Genomic DNA, 20,687 nt, shown 5'->3' on the forward strand with positions numbered 1-20,687 from the left:
AGACAAACACCAAAATACAGTCTCATAGCATCCCTTTGGCCAAATTTATGGAGTTTGTTTTTTCTTCTTTTTTTTTAATAAGAAATGCAACTATAGTTTGGGGGGGGGGGGGGGGGGGGGGGGGGTCCCAAACATTCGCTGGAGATGGATTTATTTGGATGCAGTTATTCACTGTCTGTGTCAGAGGGAATTATTTAAAAAACTGTAAGAATATTTTAATGATGAAACAACATCTGTTTATCTACTAAACCATGTTGACCCAAACATGAACTTGGGTCCATGAGAATTCTGTAAAGGCTGCATTCGTACAGAAACAGGAAGTGTTTTATGCCTGAGTGGTATTTCTCCTGTACACATACATATATATGTGTGAACAGAAAACGCTCACCTTAGAAGTTATCTGTTACTCCTTTATATCTGAATCTCTGCTATGATGATAAAAACACATGAAGATGACACTGGAAGAAGAGCTAAGATAAACCCTGGGTACATGTAAGGCTTCAACAAGCCCTGTATGCTTCTGTTCTCATACCGTCTTTGATTACTGTCTAAGAATATTCTTTAGATATTATTAGCACCATAATAATCAAATAGAAACCGTCTTCCTGTTGTCACAGAGACTTAAAACAAGGAGTTTAATAGGATTTTCAGACGAAAATACATTGTCTTATGAGAAAGGGGAAAAGAAGTCAATTATCCACCCAGGTATGTCTGAACAAAGCAGCAGTACTGTAAGCTGTGTGGGAAAATGTCCAAAATCATCCAAATTTACATCATCGTACCTGTGAATGTAGCTGAATTCACTGCATAGACGTCGTCTTTCAGTTGCTCGAATTGTGGCTTTGTCAGATGACGCCGTGCTTATAAAACCAGCCTTTCTTTAAAGCAGAGCGACAGTCTGGAAATTAACTCAGCAACCGCTAGTTGACACGTGGTCTGAAAGGGCTGATTTTCAATCACAGTTTCTGAAGTGATAGGACGCAGGCCCAGAAAAGTGTGTGAGTGAGAGCAGCTTTACTGGGAATTCAGCTGTTATGAACGCGCACTTATACTTCACTGTTTATTTTTTTAAAAAGATGCAAAAAATGTATTACTTTTTAGCATGTACAGACCACCTCGATCCATTTGAGTCTGGTTAAGTGTATCATTGTAGGAGTAATTCATTCCTCAGCCTCATTATCTGGGTGCATTGGTGGAGAAGCTCATTTCTGTACAATTTTGGTCAGAGTACAAAAATAATAATTTTTTGACCAGGGTTGTGTAAATGTACTTACTGATCACATATAAGGTTAATGTATTAGCTACACATAAATGATTGTCAGTTTCCAAACCAATCAAACAAGAAAGCAGCTGAAGCTTCAGCTGTATATTTTCATAACAATAGTAATATTAACCTTTATCTTAGGACATTTAACTAAAACGTATAGTAAGTTTGATTTTACTGATTGAATCAGAATTGTGAGCAGCTCTTACAATTATGCAAAAAGGGCTTTGCTGAAAAGTACTTAATCGGGTATCATCTGCAGATTAAGCATAAAAGCAGAACCTTTCCCACAGAACTGTTCCATGAACACAGCGATAGGTCCTTTACTCGTGCAGGAGTTTAAACTTCATGAAGATGATGAGAATCCCTAGAAACCAGATTTACACTTTACTTCATTTGGAGCAAACCACAAAATTCTATTCAATATTTTAATGATTAATAAAATATGTCTATGATATGTTTATAAGTTTGAACTTGACCCAAGATTTTAAATATCCACGGTCTTAAAAAGTTATCTGACAGCTCAGCTTTTCTCAGCTTTCATGACTCATAAGAGACAACAGGTTCAAATCCCTTGAATGTTTTAGTGAAACAATGTAGTTTGAAAAATAATCCAGTTTGAAAGAGTCCCTGATGATCTAGTGTCTCTTCAAAACGACATGAGGTGTGACATGGTGTGAGGAATCTCCGTCGTGGCTTGGCAGTGTTTACACGTTTGTCAGGCTACGCTCTGCCTGCTGCTGTCTCTGCTGTGGGTGGAGTCTCCAGAGCAGTGCCGTGTAAAGTTCAGAAAGATGCCGTCGTGCTCCTGCTCGGAGTCCAAAGACTCTGTGATGATGTCCATCATGATGTCTGGGCTGGACGCCAGACTGGTACCAGGGCTCATGTCTCGTGCCAAAACTTTGGAGGACGAGGGGGAGTCGAACTCCGGCGAGCAGGCACAATGAGGGTCCTCGCCTGGGAAAGTCTCGGGGAGGATGCAGGGGGAGGGGTGCTGTGGCTGGAGAGGGTGGGATGCGGCAGGACTGTCTGCATCTCTGGATCTGGGGTCCTGTCTGGAGGTTAAAGAGTCTGCACAAAAGAATAGTTTCAGTGTTTGAGCTTATTCACACGATCAGGACTTTTTGAAAATCTCTTTGATTAACTGATCGTGGGAGGTTATGTGGCATTAGTGCATTGTATATCTGGGCATGTGGGCTAAAAGAATAATTTCTTGGTAATCTACCCGAAAGTGCAGAAGAGGTTGTGGAAGCTGGGGACTGGTTGGCCAGGCTTGATGTGCTGGAGTTATCAATTGGCCTGAACACAGATTTAGCCATAGGGCTGCTCTCCTCCACGCAAGACGGCATCTCACACACAGAGTGACGCCTGATGTTTGTGCCACCTCCTGAGGAGGAGTCTATGTCATATTCTACTACTGGGGTTAGCATAGGAACGTTGTAGCTCTTAGAACGGACCACTGGATTCTTCACAGTGGGAGAGTTGCCTGGTTTGGAGACCAAGGGGCGCTGCAGCCGCTTTTCTATCATTTAAAACGTAAGAAAACAACACAGAAGACCTGAAGTGCAAGGAACTACAAAACCAAGAACATAGAACTTGTAAAATTTAGAAGCATTTTGATTAAATACACCCACACATACCTAAAAGGCAAGAGGAGCAGTGCAAGTTGGAGGATCCGTCTCTGGAGTACAAACCATGAGTCCCGAGGTAAGGTGACACCACTTTCTGGATGAGAGACTCCAGACGAAGGTAATCGTCTGTTACACCTTTAGACTCGTGCACGCCCTGGATCAAGTACAAAAACATACACACAAACACAGGTTTGAGTGGGCTGCTAATTGCGGCATGCTGGCTCATAGTAATGGAAACTTTCAAAGCTGAGAAAGAATTTCTGGGGAAACAGAATTTGACTTTCTGAGATTTTATCAAGAACTCTACTGTGGAAAGAATGAAAGATCTTGTTGAATTCAGTTTATAACATAACAGGGTGTAGATATGTTCTATTTGCACCTTGGAGAAGAAGACAGTAAAGTGTTGAGTGAAATTTAGTCACAATATTAGGCTTGTTTAAAGAAACATAACCATGTTCAGATAAGAAAAATGTCAACAACATGGCTCCATTTAGATAGATAGACAGACAAAAAAGGGACATTGGTTTATATAGCAGTAGAAAGTGCTAAATGTACACAAGGAATAGCAACAAATGATATCAACACAATGCTGTAACCCACAGCAAATACTATGCATTCATACCAGTGTGATGTAATCCATGGGGTGGACATTACACTGTACTTTGTGTGGAACACAATGATGACATCAGAAATGATCTTAGAGAAGACTGGCTGACCTTAAGAAGTATGGCTTGTTTGAAAGGGTCATGAGAGAAAGACTTTTCTCTAAAAAAGAACATGGCAACACAGCTTAGGTTTACAAAGTTGAATCTGAACAAACCACAAGACTTCTGGAACAATGTCCTTTGGACAGACCAGACCAGAGTGGAGATGTTTGGTCATAATGCACAGCAGCACGTCTGGAGAAAACCAAACACAGCATATCAGCACAAACACCTCATACCGACTGTCAAACACGGTGGTGGACGGGTAATGGTTTGGGCTTGTTTTGCAGCTACAGGATCTGGACACCTTGCAGTCATGATCTCCTTTTGTTTGCTGACACATGGAAGTCTGCTGTTTTGGTTCTTTTAGGCAAGAAGGTTTCCTTTGGGATCTACGTTCAAGAAACTGTCTCACTGACGTCTATTTGCCTATCCACTGCAAGCGTTACCTGCATAACAACTGTCTTACTGATCTTAAAACCTGGATGAAGTTGAACTTTTTCCAGTCTTAATGAAAATAAGACATTTCTGCTTTTGGTTTTGCCTCTACCAACTTCTGACGGAAATATCTGGTCTGGTTCTTCAGCCACTAAATGCTACAGTAGGCACACCAGCCAGTCATTAACTGTAACTGTGTCTGTCTGCCATTTGCTTGCCATACAAGCAGATTTGAGCAAGCAGCAGACTGAAAAGGGCTTTGATCTCTGACATTAGCTGCCACTGACGAGGGTGTAGATTCATCAGTACAAGCAAAACCTCTCGTGTCATTCATTGTTGAAACAATCTTAAAAGAAAAAAAACCCCTGAAAATTCAGGCTCTCTGTTTAGTTAAAGTTGCATCAAGCTCAAAATTACACATTTGCTACATAAATGTTCACACTAAGAGGTGACACACAGACTTGACTGCAGAGTCTTGAAAAAACAACAAAAAAAGATCAATCAAGTTGAAGTACTCTGAATCATCAAGCCAATGCAGAAAAACCACAGCACAGAACCAAACCACATAAATAGAACAGACTTCAGTGAGCTGGCGTCACAGTGTCCTAACAGAATAAAAGGGAAATTACTAACAGATGAAAATAAGCAGAAAATAATTGTAACTTTTTTTACACTCTTAGCTGCCCTACTTTAGGATGTCCTTTCGTACTGTTGACTCGATAAATTCTCTTTTTCTCCTTCCATGTATATACTTTTCTTTACAGGTAAACATTGAACTTTCTTCTTGCGTCTTCTTTTAAGCGGACCTCACTCTGTCTTGTTGCCTTTTTCGCCTCTGTCTGAATCTGGAAGGAGCAGATTTAGGTCAATGAGTCACCTCAAACTAACCAACATCCAAAGAGAAACAGGCGCACATTCACAGACTCTCAGAATGTACAAGCAGACACACTTGAGGGCACATGTAAGACTTGCTCATTCCCAACCAGACCAACATAGTACCTCTGTCCAATAAACAACTACTTTTACAGAAACTGTCTAATGTTTAGTCTTTGATTTGTTAGTCTTAAGTGAAATTTCTCAAAAGCCAGAGGTCTCCAAAACTAAACAGAGTTTATCATAACTGATGGATATGTTCTGAGGCATTAAAAGGAAGCCGATTTTCCATGTTTGGCTTTGTTTTAATGGATGAAATATGAGGCTTTTTTTTTTTTATTCTACAATTCTACAATTCACAATCCTTTTCTTTTAACCTGTACAAAAAAAATGTATTCAGAGATGACCTAAATGGTGTTCTTGTTGGATCCGTTTTCTTCATCTTTTGTGTTCCGCAAATTCTGAGAAAGTGGTTTGCATTTAGGCATTTATTACTTCAGTATGACACCAAGTGAGAATGACGCTGTTGTAGACTTTTAAGCTTGTCTTCTCACATGTACGGCTCAGAAACAAGACTTTCTGCCAGCTTCTGAGATTTAGAGCACTGATCTCTTAATGCAGCTGTTCCAAATCTTTTAACAAGCAACACAAGTCGAATGTGTGCAAGTTAATGACCAGTTAAATCAAGGAGGGATTTCCCCTTTAAGACTGTACTTTCAGTGACTTTTTTAAAAAAGTTTTTAAAACTACACCAGTGTGAAATCCAAGGATTAGACAGAAAAATCATGTTGGCAGTATTCTGATTACTTAATGCAGGAAAGATCACATAGTTACCTAAACTGCCTTGACCGTAATCCTATAAATGTGCAAACTATTCTCCAAGCTAACCAGGGAGGCCAGAAGATTTCATTTGCACTTCACTGAAAAACGCCCCATGTTGTAGCCACATGTTGTAGCCACATGGTGTAACCGTGCTTTACGAAAGAGGTGCAACAACTACCTAATACTGATCAATCTCCAGTTGAGGAACTTGACCTCAACTGTAAAACACCGAACTAGTATCCACACAGCAAGACCGCACGCAAATGAAAGTAAAAGAGAAGTTACAGTTACTCATATGTGAGACAGTCCAGTAGAAGCATTCCATACAAACTGTAACCCAGAAACATACGGATGAATTTTGTTGTAAAGATGTCACAAATCCTGGCACAAAATTGTGATTTTTTTTCTACTCTGCATTCAAGCGTCAGCTCTTTATACCCTCCCTCATATTTAAGTCTACACATGAAGCTAATAAGCTCATGGTTAAAACCGTCTCGCCAAGTTTTTCTTGTCTTGTGATGCTGTGTTTGCTTTAACTGCCAGTATAAACAAGAATAATTCACAAAGACAAACTGAGACGCAGAGAGGGTGCAGAGAGCACTGAATGGTCATGGGAAGACAACCGTGCTTTGTGTTCATACTGAAATTACTTCCTGTGGGATTTGTATTCAAGAAAAATCTCAACCTCTGTTTCTACTCTCTGCTCCACCTCCCCACATGCAGCCCACAACAGTCAAGGATATTTGTGCAAGCCTTTAGTTAAAGGCTGGGTGAGGATAACAGCATCAGAGCTAGGAGGGCGAAGAAGAGAAAAAGATACAAAGTCATACTATCCGTGTGTGTGTACCTGCAGTATCAGCAGCATTTGTATGATAGAAGGAGGAACTCTGGCTCGGGGTCGAGACAGCGCCTCGTCCAGTTTCAGGTTAAGGGTGATGATGTTCCTAAAGTGGAGGAGAGCCAACTGACGCACTGACGGCTCCTTTCCCTGAAGATGTACACGCACACACGTGTGTCAACACAGCAAATCTGTTATTAGCAGGGGGGTGGGAACATGGGTGGACGTACCTGTACAGGATAGAAGATGGCCTGCAGCATGGACAGAACATCACAGAAGAAGAAGTCCCACGTCTCAGCCAGAGAGTCCAACAACCTCTGACCTATGATGCAACCAGGAAGATAATGAACAGTGAGAGCCGTTTACTGATTTAGGCCATATAATGGTCAACTATGTTGGTTATTGGTGATATTTTTTTTCTGTAGTAGGAATTCCGGCATCATTTGCATTTAGGATGCAAATTTAAAGAATGTGATAGGGAGCATAAAATCAATAAACACACCACAAAACAAACCTCTTGCATCTACTGTACATACATTTATTTTTGGACACTTTGTAAAAAGTCAAAACAATGGCTCTCCGAGTTTCTGTGGCCTCTCTTATTTTACATTTCTTACTGTCTAGATATGATACTGACGTAAAAGATCATTTCCTGTCTGGTTGCTTTGACAACAGCACTGAGAACCTGTCGCAGTCAGTGTGTGCGCAAAATGCGTGAGTGTGCATGTGTGAGCGTTTTGTCATGACAAAGGTCACACATTAACCACAACACAGAACAGAATCATTTCCCTTCTTTACGCCCTGTTTTCACCTCCACAGAACCTCCATCACACTGTGTGTGTGTATCAGAAATGTCTTTCACTGGAGGTCACAGTGAAGAGATAAAGCCTTGTTCTCACAGTTAAAACTAATGGTTAACTCTGCATCTGATATTTTAGTCACTTATTATTTGTCTCTGCTGGACTGTATCTGAAACTAGAAGAGATAAAAAAAATTAAAAATAAAAAGCAAGACGCGGAGTTCCCCTGACATTAATCAGTGCCTAAGAACACTCCTAATCAAAGGCAGGAGCCACTGATAGCTGATGATGAAGAAAAAAATTCATAAGTCAGAGCTTAACATGTGACTTTGATACAGTGCTGCTGTGGCAGCTGGTTTTACAGAAAATTAGGCAAATGACCCAATTTTAGAATGTAGATGGCTTAAGGTGCTTCAAAAAACTTTAAAACTTATTAGCTAATTATATATATATATATATATATATATATATATTGCTCTTTGCCATTTCTTTACTATAATTTTTAACCTTGTAAATCAACCCTTTAAACATGAGATATGTGATATTTTACAGGTGAATTAGGTACGGCAGAGAAATTAAATCTTTGATAGTTCTCTGTATTCCAAGAGAAACTGGGGTGCACTTACTAACACAAGCCGACACATTCCTTTCCTACTGCCAGTTTAGTCTCAGCACTCTCATTACAACATATTCATACAACAACTCTCACTACAACATATTCAGAAATAACTACGTCCAGAAACTACCCCCCACCTTCCTCTGGAGAAGGTAGATAGGCTGTGTTGGCACAAAGTTTATGATAAGCAAAACTTTGAAATAATTAGTCTAGTTCATTGGTCTCATCTCTTTTTGTCCCCAAGTTGTTGCTATCAGTTTCAGAGCCTCCATTTAAGACATAGTGGTTGGTAATCTAGAAAAACTGAAGTGAGTCCACTCTGTTAGCCCTGAGTGCACCACTCAAAGTTAGCAAGTACTCAGGAGTTGTGTTCTCATCAAAGCCAATCAGAGCAAGAAAGGACAATTAATATCTGCACTCACTGCAGTCATTTAACCTGCGACTGAATGCCAGTTAAATACTTACCCACTGAACTCAAAAGCCAGACGTCAGTGGGTGTTTTTTAACCAATGTAAAAGGGACATCATCTACTGAAGTTCACTCTATCCTGATTGTTGTCTCCGCTCTGCTAATATAATGTTGGCAGCTTTTCTTCTGTAAACTCCACTAAAATAAATAGTCAGGCTGGACGGGGGTCGGTGTGACTTCTCCATATGCAAATATCACAGAACAAAACTGCAACAAAAAAAAAAAAAACAGGCACTGAAAGAGACGATACCACTGACAATAAAGGAAGTCACACTAACAAATGCATTTCTCTGTAGGTGTCATTCCCACGATGTTGTCAAGACTGAACATGTTACTTGAAATGAAAAAATACACTCTGCATCCCCCTCACTGACTATGTACGTGGATTTCTTTTCATCGTATTGAGTGTGTACCTTCATGGTAGCGAATCTTGTCTCTCAGTATGACCATGCCTTTGGTGAGCAGCTGGTTCTGAAGGTACTCAGAAAAGAAGGAGCCCAGCTCAGTCTTCAGCAGCTGCCTACAGAAACACATCGGTGTTAAAGATACACACACATCAGTGGTGACACTTCATAAAAAAGATGCCATGTTTAAACAGCAGTAGACTCAGGAAATTAGTGAATGTGTTGTACACACTAAGCACACTGGTCTGTCAGATTAATGACCACTTCTGCATCTTTACATAATGTGAAGCTTTTGTTGTTTTAAAGTCAACACATTCACAACCTCCAGCCAAGTTAGGTTGGTCTCCTCTAAAAAGAACAGCTGTTGCCCCAAATAATGTGTGCAGATGTAGGTCTTTGCTATTGGAGCATGCATGTATGTGTGCTGTAATATTTACACCATACAGTTTTGGCAGCCCTGTCTAAACTGCCCTCAGCTGCACTGAAAGTAAACACAAAACACATAGCGGTGACCCCTTTCTAACCTCATCCCCGACATTTCCCCTTTGATCAAATAATCATAAAGCGTAAGTATTACCAGGCATGTGCTAATATTTAGAAGACTAATCGTAGAAGAGAAAATGTCAGAAGAGAACAACATCATTTAGTCAAATGTTCCTTCAACATTAACAGGCTCAAATAGACAGTTCACCAGATAGAGCACTAACCTGACACCTTCATTCAGAGTGTAGAGTTCATTTTCTCCTAATTCCTTCCTCTGGAATACTGAGATCACTGCATTATGGATGCTGGAAAAAAAAAAAACAGAAAAGCATTTAGGCATAGAAAAACAACAAAAAAAAAGACTTAATGATCTGAGACTGAACACTCCACCTGGAGACAGCGAGACAAGTCATATACTACTAGGACGTGGATGTAACTATTTCCCAGTTTGTCAGTTTTGCAGGTCATCTTACAGCTTTGTGAGAAAAACAAGTACACCCTCAAATTAATTCTGAGGTTTCGTGTACCAGGACAAAACAAAACCATCCGATCTCACTGAGTCTTAAAAACAGGTTAATAGAACATCGGATGAACAACACGTCAAATGTTACACGGTATCATCTGAACAAACCGTAAGACTTACCACAAGACAAGTGGAGCCGTTTAGTCATAATGCGCAGCGCCACATTTGACAAAAAACAAACACAGCATATCAGTGTAAACACCTCATACCAAATGTCAAAAATGGTGGCCGTTTTGCAGCCACTGGACCTGGAGACCTTGCACTGAGTGAACCATGAACTCCTCTGTATAAAAAAAGTGTTCTCAAGTAAAATATGAGGCCACCTGTCCGACAACTAAAACTTGGCTGAAATTGGGTCACGAAGAAGGACAATGATCTAAAGTACGCCAGACAATATACTATATATAAATATATAAAAAGAATGGAAGATTTAATGCCATGATGGGACCTTAAGAGCATAAACTGGAGTAATGTTTTAAAGAGGAGTGAGGCAAAGTTATTGCCGCTAAAGTTAGTTTCACAAGCTACTAAATCATGGGGTGTACTTAGTTTTTCACACATTGTTTCTGAATTTTGGCTTAATTCTTCATAAAAAAAACTAAAAAAAAAACATTAGATGTCACTTGCAGCACATGGAAGCACCAACATCTAATATCCAAAAACATCTTGACCTCTGGTTCTAACTGAAATTTGACCAAAGCTTCTCCCCGTAGAAAGGGAGGTTCAGATGAAAGTAGGACACAAAAACATCAGGAGATGCATGAACTTGTAAATTTCAGTCCAGCTTATGTTATCTGTGTTCCCCGCCAACCAACTGTCAAGCTAACAGCACTTACTTCCACTCCATGTGATCCAGTGTCAAATAAAGAGGAAACAGAGGGGAAAGAAAAGAAAAGAAAGCCAAGCAAAGCAGAAAGAAATCTGTGAGGCAGAATGAGATGAGAAGAAGGAGGGATGGATGATGATAAAGAGTTACCATGATGGTCCCTGAAGGAGGAAAGAGTTGGTGCTTATGAGCATATTTGTTTGTTGCGAGTCAGACGAGGCTTCGGTTCAGCGTGTACATAAAAGCACTAACAGAGCTTTCTGCTCACAATACTCATAGAAACTGCACACAAGCAGCTTTGTATTAAAATGTGTTAGAACTTACACCTACACAAACATTTCTCGCTCATATTCAGTGTGATTGAGAAAATCTCCAACACACTGACCTGTTCCAGGTGGCGTTGGCACCGGCCCTCCTCTGCTGTGTCCCTTTGTCCCTGCTGCAATCATCTGCCAGCCCCCCAGCTGTTCCTCCCTTCTCCCCTCCTCCAGCAGAGGTTTTTGCCTGTGAGAGGTCAGTCAGGCTGGAAGACGAGCCGGTACCCAGACGCAGTTTGTTGTGGAGGCTCCTTGAAATCCAACAGGAAGAAAGAGTAAAGAACGTGCAGAAACCTGTGTTGAATGAACTGTCAACATCTGCTGCCTTCAACGAGAACCTGAAACATAAAGGAATCAGCTACACTGTTGGCAGGATGCAAACAAACTTGGTTTCCACAAGCGTTTTCCACAGTAACTTCACATGTGCAAAACTGTACTTTCCATCTTTTTAAAGGCTTGTGATTGTTAGAGATTTTTACAATAAAATTCAGAAAAATTTATCACATCAGTCTGCTGGTTTCTGCAAATTTTGGTAAAAATGTTCTTGTACGCTTTGAACAAAACTTTGTAAAGTTAAAAAAAAAAGCTTTGCATACAGAAGAAGCTACGGTTAAACAATGGATTTCACAGCGGACAGAAAGAAACATAGTAGATATTAGCTTTTGGGGGTTAATCAATGCCCCCAATGAGAAAGTTTTAACAGCTTATTTTCAGCTTCAAATAATCTTCACTTTTCAAGACAATGTAGAAAAAAGGGTATTTATAGGCATTTTATTCAGTAAATGGAAAAAACAAATCAAGAAACATTAAATACAAAAAGATTGGAGATTGGAGGAAGCTACAGTATGAAGGGACTAAAAAAAGAGGAAGGATGATGGCATTTAACACACCTACTTAGATCCAGAGAAATAAAGAGCAGTCTGTGCAACGGAGAGGGAAAGAGGCACAAAAAAGATGAATAAATGAGAGGGGAGAGTGATGGATGAAGTGGGACAGTAAGAGGAAAAGATGCCTCAAATATTCCAGACCGTAGGTAAGTGCAAAAATGCATCTTTGGATTTTAATCATACAGAGACTAGTAAACTAAATAATATTGAACCTTCTCAGAGCAGGACAGCACCACTCAGACTGCCCTTCATTAATCACTAGACCAGCACTGCACTTGGGGTACTTATAAAGACAATGGCCCAGAAAAAAAAAAACAGGCATAGGGCTGCTTTGCATGCCATTTAGGTGCAGAGCAGTAAGTAAACCTCATGTGCATTCTGGGAAACTCATTTTTATCATTTCTATTTCAGACTAGCACATTTATTCTCTCCTCACACACACATGAACAATATTTACTCACTCAAGTATGTGAAAGGGTACCACATATCCCCACTCCATGACCGTGTGGCTCTTGTTTGCTTCCATCCACTTTTAAATTCTCCCAACTTTACTTTTCTCTTCCTCTGTTTCTTTCTCCCCTTCCCATTCTGTGCCAGTCGGTGACCATGTGACTGAGCTTTTGTGCCAGGCAAACAAAAGGACCCTTTGAGGTAAAAGGACTGCCAAGCGAGAGGGGAAAGATTTAAAAGTGGCATGGATTTTACTTCATCTTCCTCTCTGTGTGGGGCCCAGAAGAGACTGAAGCTGTTATAACATGTTTGCTCAATTAACTGATCCCTGTTCAGTTTGTAATGCTGGACAATGATAGAGTGAAACTAAATTATTCAATGTTAAATTTATGTAGAAACAAGAAACAGAGGAGAAAAAAGGGCCAATAGGGGAATAAGAATGGGTGAAAAATCAAAAGCATGGTACGTAATATGATGGGGAAGAGGAGAGAGGGTTTGTGTGTAGCTAGTCTGTCAACCTGGATCTTAGTTCAGCACCACAAAAATAGGTCAGTGTGAGAAACAGGAGCCCTGGCACAGACACACACACAGTTCATGTCCCAGTGAGTTTCTCCCAGAAAAGAAGGTTCAGATTGTCATTTTGGAAATGAAGCCACACACTCTTCGGTCAAAAGTTTGCTCCTGAAGAATGGATGATGTAGAGCATAAAAAAAAGACTCGGGACCTCCAGAGACACAGCTCAGCCAGCAGTATTGAGACAAGAATCCTCTGCTGATGGATAAAAGTTTCCATTTTCACATTTTTAAAAGAGTTTTGTTGCAACCAGGAAGTGTAACACTTCTTGTTTCTGGCCTTGAATCAACAGGGAAGCTGCAGTCTAATTACTGAACAAAGGAGGATGAGTGAAAGCATGAATGAGGTCATTCAGGAATGCATGTGGGTGAGTGTGTGAAGTTTTCAATTTGCTTCACCTTTGTTTGTGCCAGAGGACTGACGCAACACAAGACTGCAGTGAAACTGAACTGAACTAGACCGCTTGTCTGAGGAGTTTGTATGTGTGTGGTCTTACCTCCTAAATGAACCCTCTCGCTCCATATTAGCCTTGACAGATGGCTAATAACCACCATGCGACTGCCATCAATGAAGCAGCATCTGAAACGGAAACAAGGAGGATTAGCAAAGGAGAAACTCAGGTGGCTTAAAAAAAAACATCTCCAGAACTGACTGTACTTCCGTGACTTGATGTCACAGCAGGGAAAGACCGATAATCATTTTCTATACTTAATACTCGATTCTGACGTAAACATAAAATGTGCAGACAACTAGATGCAGTCACCAGTCAAAGGAAAGAGCAAACAAAACTGTTCGCCCATTAAAGAGGCTTTGAATGCACAAACATGACTGAATAGCCATAGTTGAATTTATAATGATGACAAAAACAAAAAGATCAGAGGATACAAGGTACACTGTAACTGCTGCAGCAACATCCAGGAACCCTGAGGCATAAAGTTAAATTACTGACCCTCACAGAGACTCACGTCTCGCTAACAAGACACAGCGTTCTAATCAAATTACAGTAAAGTGGTTGAGACGGATATTTGATCCTACCACAAACTCAGATGCCCCCAGCTCATTCACTCCAACACATACACAGACACGCAGATAGAATGACACACATATCAGGCAAATAAAATGAGGTAAAGCTGAGGCTTTGTCATGACCTATATCAGTGTAAATCAACTGTTTTGCTCTTTTATCACGAGGCCTCACAGTGACAGCGGCTGTAGCTTCAAACCATGCATGCTTGCAAATTTCCATTATTCAAAACGTTAAGACAAGTGTATTGTGGATGTTTTGATCAGGTTGTCTGTTTAGTGCGTTTAAGTGAGAACTGTTGCTCGTTTGTCCGGTTGAGCAGCAATGACAACCCCACTATGCAATATAGGCCATGACCTGCAGCTCACTTCGGTCAGCGTAAACAAATTCTTCACATAAGTCTACTTGAGTTGACAATACAAAAATAACTTCCATCTGAAGCAAATCCCTTTGCAGAGAAAGAAGCCATGGTCATCTCAGTTAGAGAAGCTGATTTGTGGCCAGAGAGGCTCCTCTTTCGATGTCAGATCCATTTGTGTGCGATTACAAAAAAGTGAAAATTACAACCAGAACTTTGTCTCTGACTCATAGTGGGCATGGTCGATTAAACTTGCGTCCGCAGAGGGAAATGTATCCGAAATTTATGCCATGCACGCACCCTGGTTTAATCCTGGTGCTCCAAGTTCTGCTGCCTGTTTATATCCCTTTCTAAAGCCCCACTACAGAGTGGTTTTCTGGCTTGCTCAAGAGCCCAAGGACTGTGGTTGCTAACCCCATTTTAAGAAAGGTTGGACATAATTTAAATTAAATAAGACGTTTAATCTGACACTCTTTCTCATACTGTTGCAAACATTTTCAATAGCTGACAGGTCTGGATTGCAGGCAGGTCAGTCAAACACACATCGTGTTTATGAAGGCATGCTATTGAAAGTTGTGCAGAATGAAGTCTGGCACAGTCCTGCTGAAATAATCATTTACCTCCCAGGAAGAGATAACGCCTTAATGGTTAAATATGTCTCCATAGTCCAAAGCTGGAACTTTTCTGAGGGAAACTTTTCCAGGGTCTCTTAGGGTGTCCATTCCTTGGGGTCTAAAAAGAGTTCTGGGGTGGAAATTTCAGCACTAAGAACAGCTCTGCTAGGGGAGGTAGTATATTTAACATTACTCTGAACATTTGGGGCGGGGCTTATAGATCTGATAATCTGAACTCTACACCGGACAGCCAAACCAGCAGCGGACACGATTATAACCATGTGGTTCAGGGCAATAAAATGCTTATCTCCAATGTTTTCCACAGCAGTAATGCTCTAAGTCACAAATAAAAGACCTCAAAACACCTTGAGTTATTACAGTTTACTGGTTTTACTGTAGACTCAGCATGTCGCTCCAAACAGGGTGGAGCGACACCCTGAACCATAGACTTCAATAGATATACAGAGGATCCAAGGCTGAAACAATCTGTTAGCCCTGGGCAGTTTAAGTTCTGGGTGCTGTTGATCAAAGTGCACCTCAATATAAACTTCTGCATGATTGGTCCCCTCACACATAAGCATATGCAAGCCACCTATACCATCACAGATATGGGCTTCTACACCTTTGTCTGCCAACAGTCTGGATGGTCTTTCTCGTATATGCACAGGACTTTCCCAGACCCCTTGAACCTATCCCAACATCGGAAGAGGAAACCTTTGGCAGATGCTTCTTTAATACCCAGTCCTGACACCCTCACCTTCCATCAGTAAATCTGCTGATTGTACAATCTTCCAGAACACTGTTACTTGTGTGCTCTATAAACTTTTGTCTGTCTTTGTCTTGACCATCACTCTTTATTGAGTTTCGTTACTTGCATCAAATTCAAGATTTGTTTTCATTTCCAAAACACAATAAAGATGGTCAATAAGCTCAAAACAAGGGTTCAAACTCATGGGAAATGACAGTTTCAAACTTTTGCTGCATTTTAAAACAAACTTCCCAACTTTTCTGGAGGGGAGTTCATGGATTGTAGTTATAGGAGCCTGAGAGCATTCCTGTTCCGACATCTTGCCAGATTTTCATGTGTACTCCAGGGAATAAAACCGGTGATCTTCTTTGTATTTGAAACCAGATTTCCCTCCCTGCAAAGCCTCCTCATCCTCCTCTTCTTCCCGACTCTCTCTGAGACACCCCAGCAGACGGTTTATGTTGTAAATAGATATCCGTGACTGCACTGCTGACAATTTACACCCTTAATCTGCTTCAACTGGAAAACACAGCGCACACTCACACACATCATTCTGCGTACTGGCAACACAAGAGGGAAATTACAACCCTGCACCAGACATGTGCTAAAATAAAATGTCTGTTTCTTGCTGCAGGTTCGTCTGCTGCACCAGCAGAAACCACAAGCTGGAGGTCCCGTCTCTTAAAAAAAAAAAAAAAAAAAAAAACTCTGTGTGAGAGAGAGAAAGAGTGTGAGTGATTTTTAAAGAACTTTCCAGCTTTGACAAACACTATTTAAGACTGGAAGCCAGTGCGCCATACGACAGTCTTATCTATGCTGTATAACTAAATGTGAGGGGACATTTCCCCCGATATTCAAATGCCTACAGGGTATAAACTCAAGAATACGCTCAGAAAACTTATTTAGCCATTTCTTGCTGTCATATAGCACTAACATCTCTCCTCAAGTTAAGACTGAGTGTTTTTATACTCACTTATCAGGCGTCTACCTTGCTTCCTTTCAGAGCAAGTATTCTCCAAAGTTAAAATCGCGCAATAAAGCCAAAAATAACTCCGGGATCTCTGTGAGGGCTGGAGGCCACCGCCTCTGCCCCTCGGCTCAGATGAGAGCGCGTGAAAGCTGCGCACGTTCGCCTGAAAAGCCCAGACTTGTGGATGCCCGCGTGAGCTGCGAGCTGTCAGTGCAGAGACTGTCCTCGAGCGAGGGAGAGAGGGAGGAAGTGAGAAACGTGAAACTGAGAGGAGGCGTGTGAATGTAGGTGCGTGCGTTGGAGAGGCTTTGTGTGCGCAGGGGCCGGTGGGTGGCACATGTAACCTGTGGAAAAGGTTTGATTTAGCGCGGTTGGGGTTGAGTGGCGAGTGTAGCAGTGGACTGATCTGCAAAAAGCATGTCGTTAAGAGTGAAACAGTGTACTTGGATAAAAGTATATTAAGTAAGTAAGAGATGGCAGGTGATAAGATAAAGATAAGTTTCTAAGAGGTTGCAGAACTAAATTAAAACACATCAAGTGTTGGAGGATTTGGATAGATCAGTTGTGGCTGGTGCTGCAGCAACAGTGATACGTGAACAATTTGAGTGCTAAAATCCAGCACTTTGCTATGAGCATATGTTACACCATCTGTTGAAAATCTGAAGTTGCAAAGAGGGTGGCATCTTTTATAAGAAAATAACCCAATATATACCTCAGAATCTACAATGGAAAACCTCAAGAAGCATTAGCTAAAAAGGTGTTGCCATCACCCTCAGTCCTCCAACCTAAACATCAGAAAATATGGGATAAGCCTCAAAAGAGCCCAAAGGAATATTGCTTGTTAGTTGCTTGTAAGTTAACTTTATACCCTCTTGTAAATCAAATTAGCTTTTACTTGTATAGCTATTCAAAATAACAGCAAATGTGGCCCAAATTTTGGCATTTTGCTGTACTTTTGTCAGTAGACGGTAATGATTAATTATTATTTTGTTGACACTAATGAGGCAGTCTCCATTAGAAATTAAAGCTATTTAAAAGCAACTATTAATCTTGACCATAGTTCTTCAAAATTACTACATTCATCTGAGAAAAGCCAAGAATTCCTGTCAAATGTGACAGTAATCCGTTCAATAGTTGAAATGCTGCGGTCAGGGGTAAAAACCTGCTGGTGGCACCACCCTTTGCCGGACCTGAATAGGACTTTTATTGCAGATTAGAGGCAGCTTTGTCAGTAACGTCAGAGTGAAATTATTCCCCGTCAAACCAATATAACAGCACACTAAAACACAGGACATTACACTGAGTGCTTTTAACTGCCATTAGAGAAGGCTACTCGGCGTCTGCAGTGAGCTGGTCTGTGAGCATTTGTGCGTTGTTACTTTAGAGCCACCTTAGAAGGAACAAGTGATCAGCTCTGTCTACACCCATTAGCAGAGCACACTATCTGATGTTCAGATAGCTGCATTAACCACAGAGCTCAGTGTCACATCCCTAACCCCTCCCTCCTGCTGAATGCAATAAGGAACAGACATCAAGGCACAGATGCATCAGAAAAGCTCACAAACCTACTTTTAATGCTGCCACTTCAATTCTTAGTTTTTGATTGATCAATGTCAATTTACCGTGCAGTTAGGGAGTGTTTAATGATGTTCTCCCACCAGTCGTGTCTCATGAGGAAAAAAATTAAAAGTAGTGCAAACATGTTTTTGCATCATTTGCATCTGTACATGGAAGTGTGCTTTTTGATTGCAGGAAATGTAGAATGGATGTCTGTGCCTGAAAACCGTGTCTCTGCATCCACATAACTGTCGTTTAGAAGTTAGTTGGCATTTTTACTAAAGAATTATGGAATATTGCCTTTTTATTAAACTGATTATTGTGACTGAACTATCTGGATAACCAAAGTCAGAGAGAACAAAGTAAATGTTGAACCCAAAGGTCAAAGAGACCTTACACTCTGATGTTCATTTACTCCAGGGGCAGTAAAACTGCTGTCCTGTTTATCACAATCTCTGTCTGATATGGTTTATGGCTGTTCCACAGTTTCATAGCACACCTTGAGGTCGATTTTAATAAGAACAGTTTGAACACTATTTCCAACAATCAGGTCTTAGACCAAAAGAATCCAATCAAAATGACAAATGAGACGTGAATAAGGAGACGAAAAGTGTAATACGTTTGATGCTGTGTGGAAAATGTTTATTGATTGATTTATAATGATCTGAGAGTAGCTATAACCATGCAAATCTTTGCATTTTAGTATCTGGTACGATGTTCTTTTACAACAACAACTGCCATCCTTCACATCAGCCTGAACAGAACAGCTGCAACTCTGGGATGCTGGTGGATTTCTGCACATTTTTTCCTGCTGATTTTGGGTTCTTCCACAACATTTCTTTTGGAATACAATCAGAACTTTGAGTCGGTTTCTCTGAATCCTTAATTTTTATCATTCTTTGTTCAAGTTACGCGTGTTTAAGCTTATTGCCTTGCTGCATGACCGTTTAAATTCAGGCCTTCATAAATTTGTTGCTCTGTTGAAGACGGCTAGCCTTGACGTAGCAAAACGAGGACAAACCATGATACTACCACCACCATGTTTGTTAGATTGCTGAGATGCACTATTACATTTCTAGATTTTCCAACAGCCTTCTCACTTGTCTAACTCTTGCATACTTTCTCATAGTTATGAGACCTGTGAGTTCCAGGATGAGCTGCCTTTGCCCCCCCTCCCCATTTCCTCTGCCACACACACCTCACTGAAAGTGAAAAAAATCTCAGGTGACTGTGCACTCTAAGAGCTTCCTGGTTGTTGTCACCACAGCAAATAGAGAAATCATGAAAGTTTGATGTTTCAGGAGGAGGAAAGAACAACTAAACTCCTGTTGCTGTTTTTTTTTTTTTTTGTTTGTCATCTTCATTTAAGTTCTCACTTTTAGTTTTGTCCAACTATCTTGCATAGAAGCCTTAGAAAAGGTGAACAGAGAACATTAATAGAATTACAGGCTGTTTCATGCAAACATCACAACACAGATGGTATGTATGATTCTGCCTCAGAAGTCACTCATCTACTGTTAGTGTTCAGCCACACGCCATCTCTTCGACACACAAACTTTGACTGACACAAAGAGGACTCACATACTGTACACATATTAAGAAAAGCCAGAGCAGATATGCACTTTGCCCAGAAATGTACTTAACTATTTATGCAGACTAACTGGTGCATCATTTAAAACTGTGCCATGTTGATGTGGGCTGTGTGCACAAATGAGGAGAGAAAAGCTGCTCTCAGGCCAAAGGAAACCGCTGCAGGAGGTTTGTAGTGACTCCACTTATGAGCCCACATCACCCAGTTCAGTTCTGCAGCCTCTGCTTACACAGCCACATGGTTACACTAAACAAAGAAAGGTTGCAACATCACTTCCACCACAGAGAGAAAGATTTATCTGCTTTATGCCAAATCGAAATATTTGCGAAATTCTTTTTCACAGTAAAATACACTAAGCCCTCAATATAAAACCTTTTCCTGATTCAACTCAATCTAAGTTGCTTCAAAAAAAAAAAAATCCTACGTTTTTTAACAGTTTAATAGGAAAAGAACATGTCGTCCACCTGCATCCACCACCTCAGGGTAAGAGTCAGCACTAACCTGTTTTTCCCTGATTGCAGGTCAGCGTGAGCGTTCCACCTCAGCAGTATCCCGGCCTATGCTCTTCACATTCACATCCAGCCGGAGTTTGGAGGTTAACCTCTTCATCCAAGGGCAGCTGAAGGTAACTTGGAAGCAACTCATAAAAGTAATGAGCAGGAAAAACTTACTCTAGATGCCCCATTTCCCCCCCCACTTATCTAAAACTAAATAAGTTTTCCACATTTGTGTGTATATAGCCATATATACCACAATGAGTCCCCGACCCTCACAATTGATCTTTATTTAAACTTTGGTACAAAATGGCTTCAAACAGCCAAGTAAAGCTCTCTGCTAAACAAGAGTGAGGATCCCTAAACTGTTGAATCCAGTTTGGATTTAGATTTGGATGGGGGGGTTTGCCGATTCC

General features: G+C 40.7%; 1 pseudogene; it reads right to left on the reverse strand.

Moving 5' to 3' along the window:
- Window positions 1–1,043: 1,043 nt before the first annotated feature.
- LOC140282865 (proline-rich protein 5-like) lies at window positions 1,044–16,877 on the reverse strand (annotated as a pseudogene).
- Between the last annotated feature and the right edge of the window lie 3,810 nt (window positions 16,878–20,687).

Source organism: Leuresthes tenuis, unplaced genomic scaffold, assembly GCF_036924035.1.
Source record: "Leuresthes tenuis unplaced genomic scaffold, fLeuTen1.0.hap1 SCAF_23, whole genome shotgun sequence".
Lineage (NCBI taxonomy): Eukaryota > Metazoa > Chordata > Actinopteri > Atheriniformes > Atherinopsidae > Leuresthes > Leuresthes tenuis.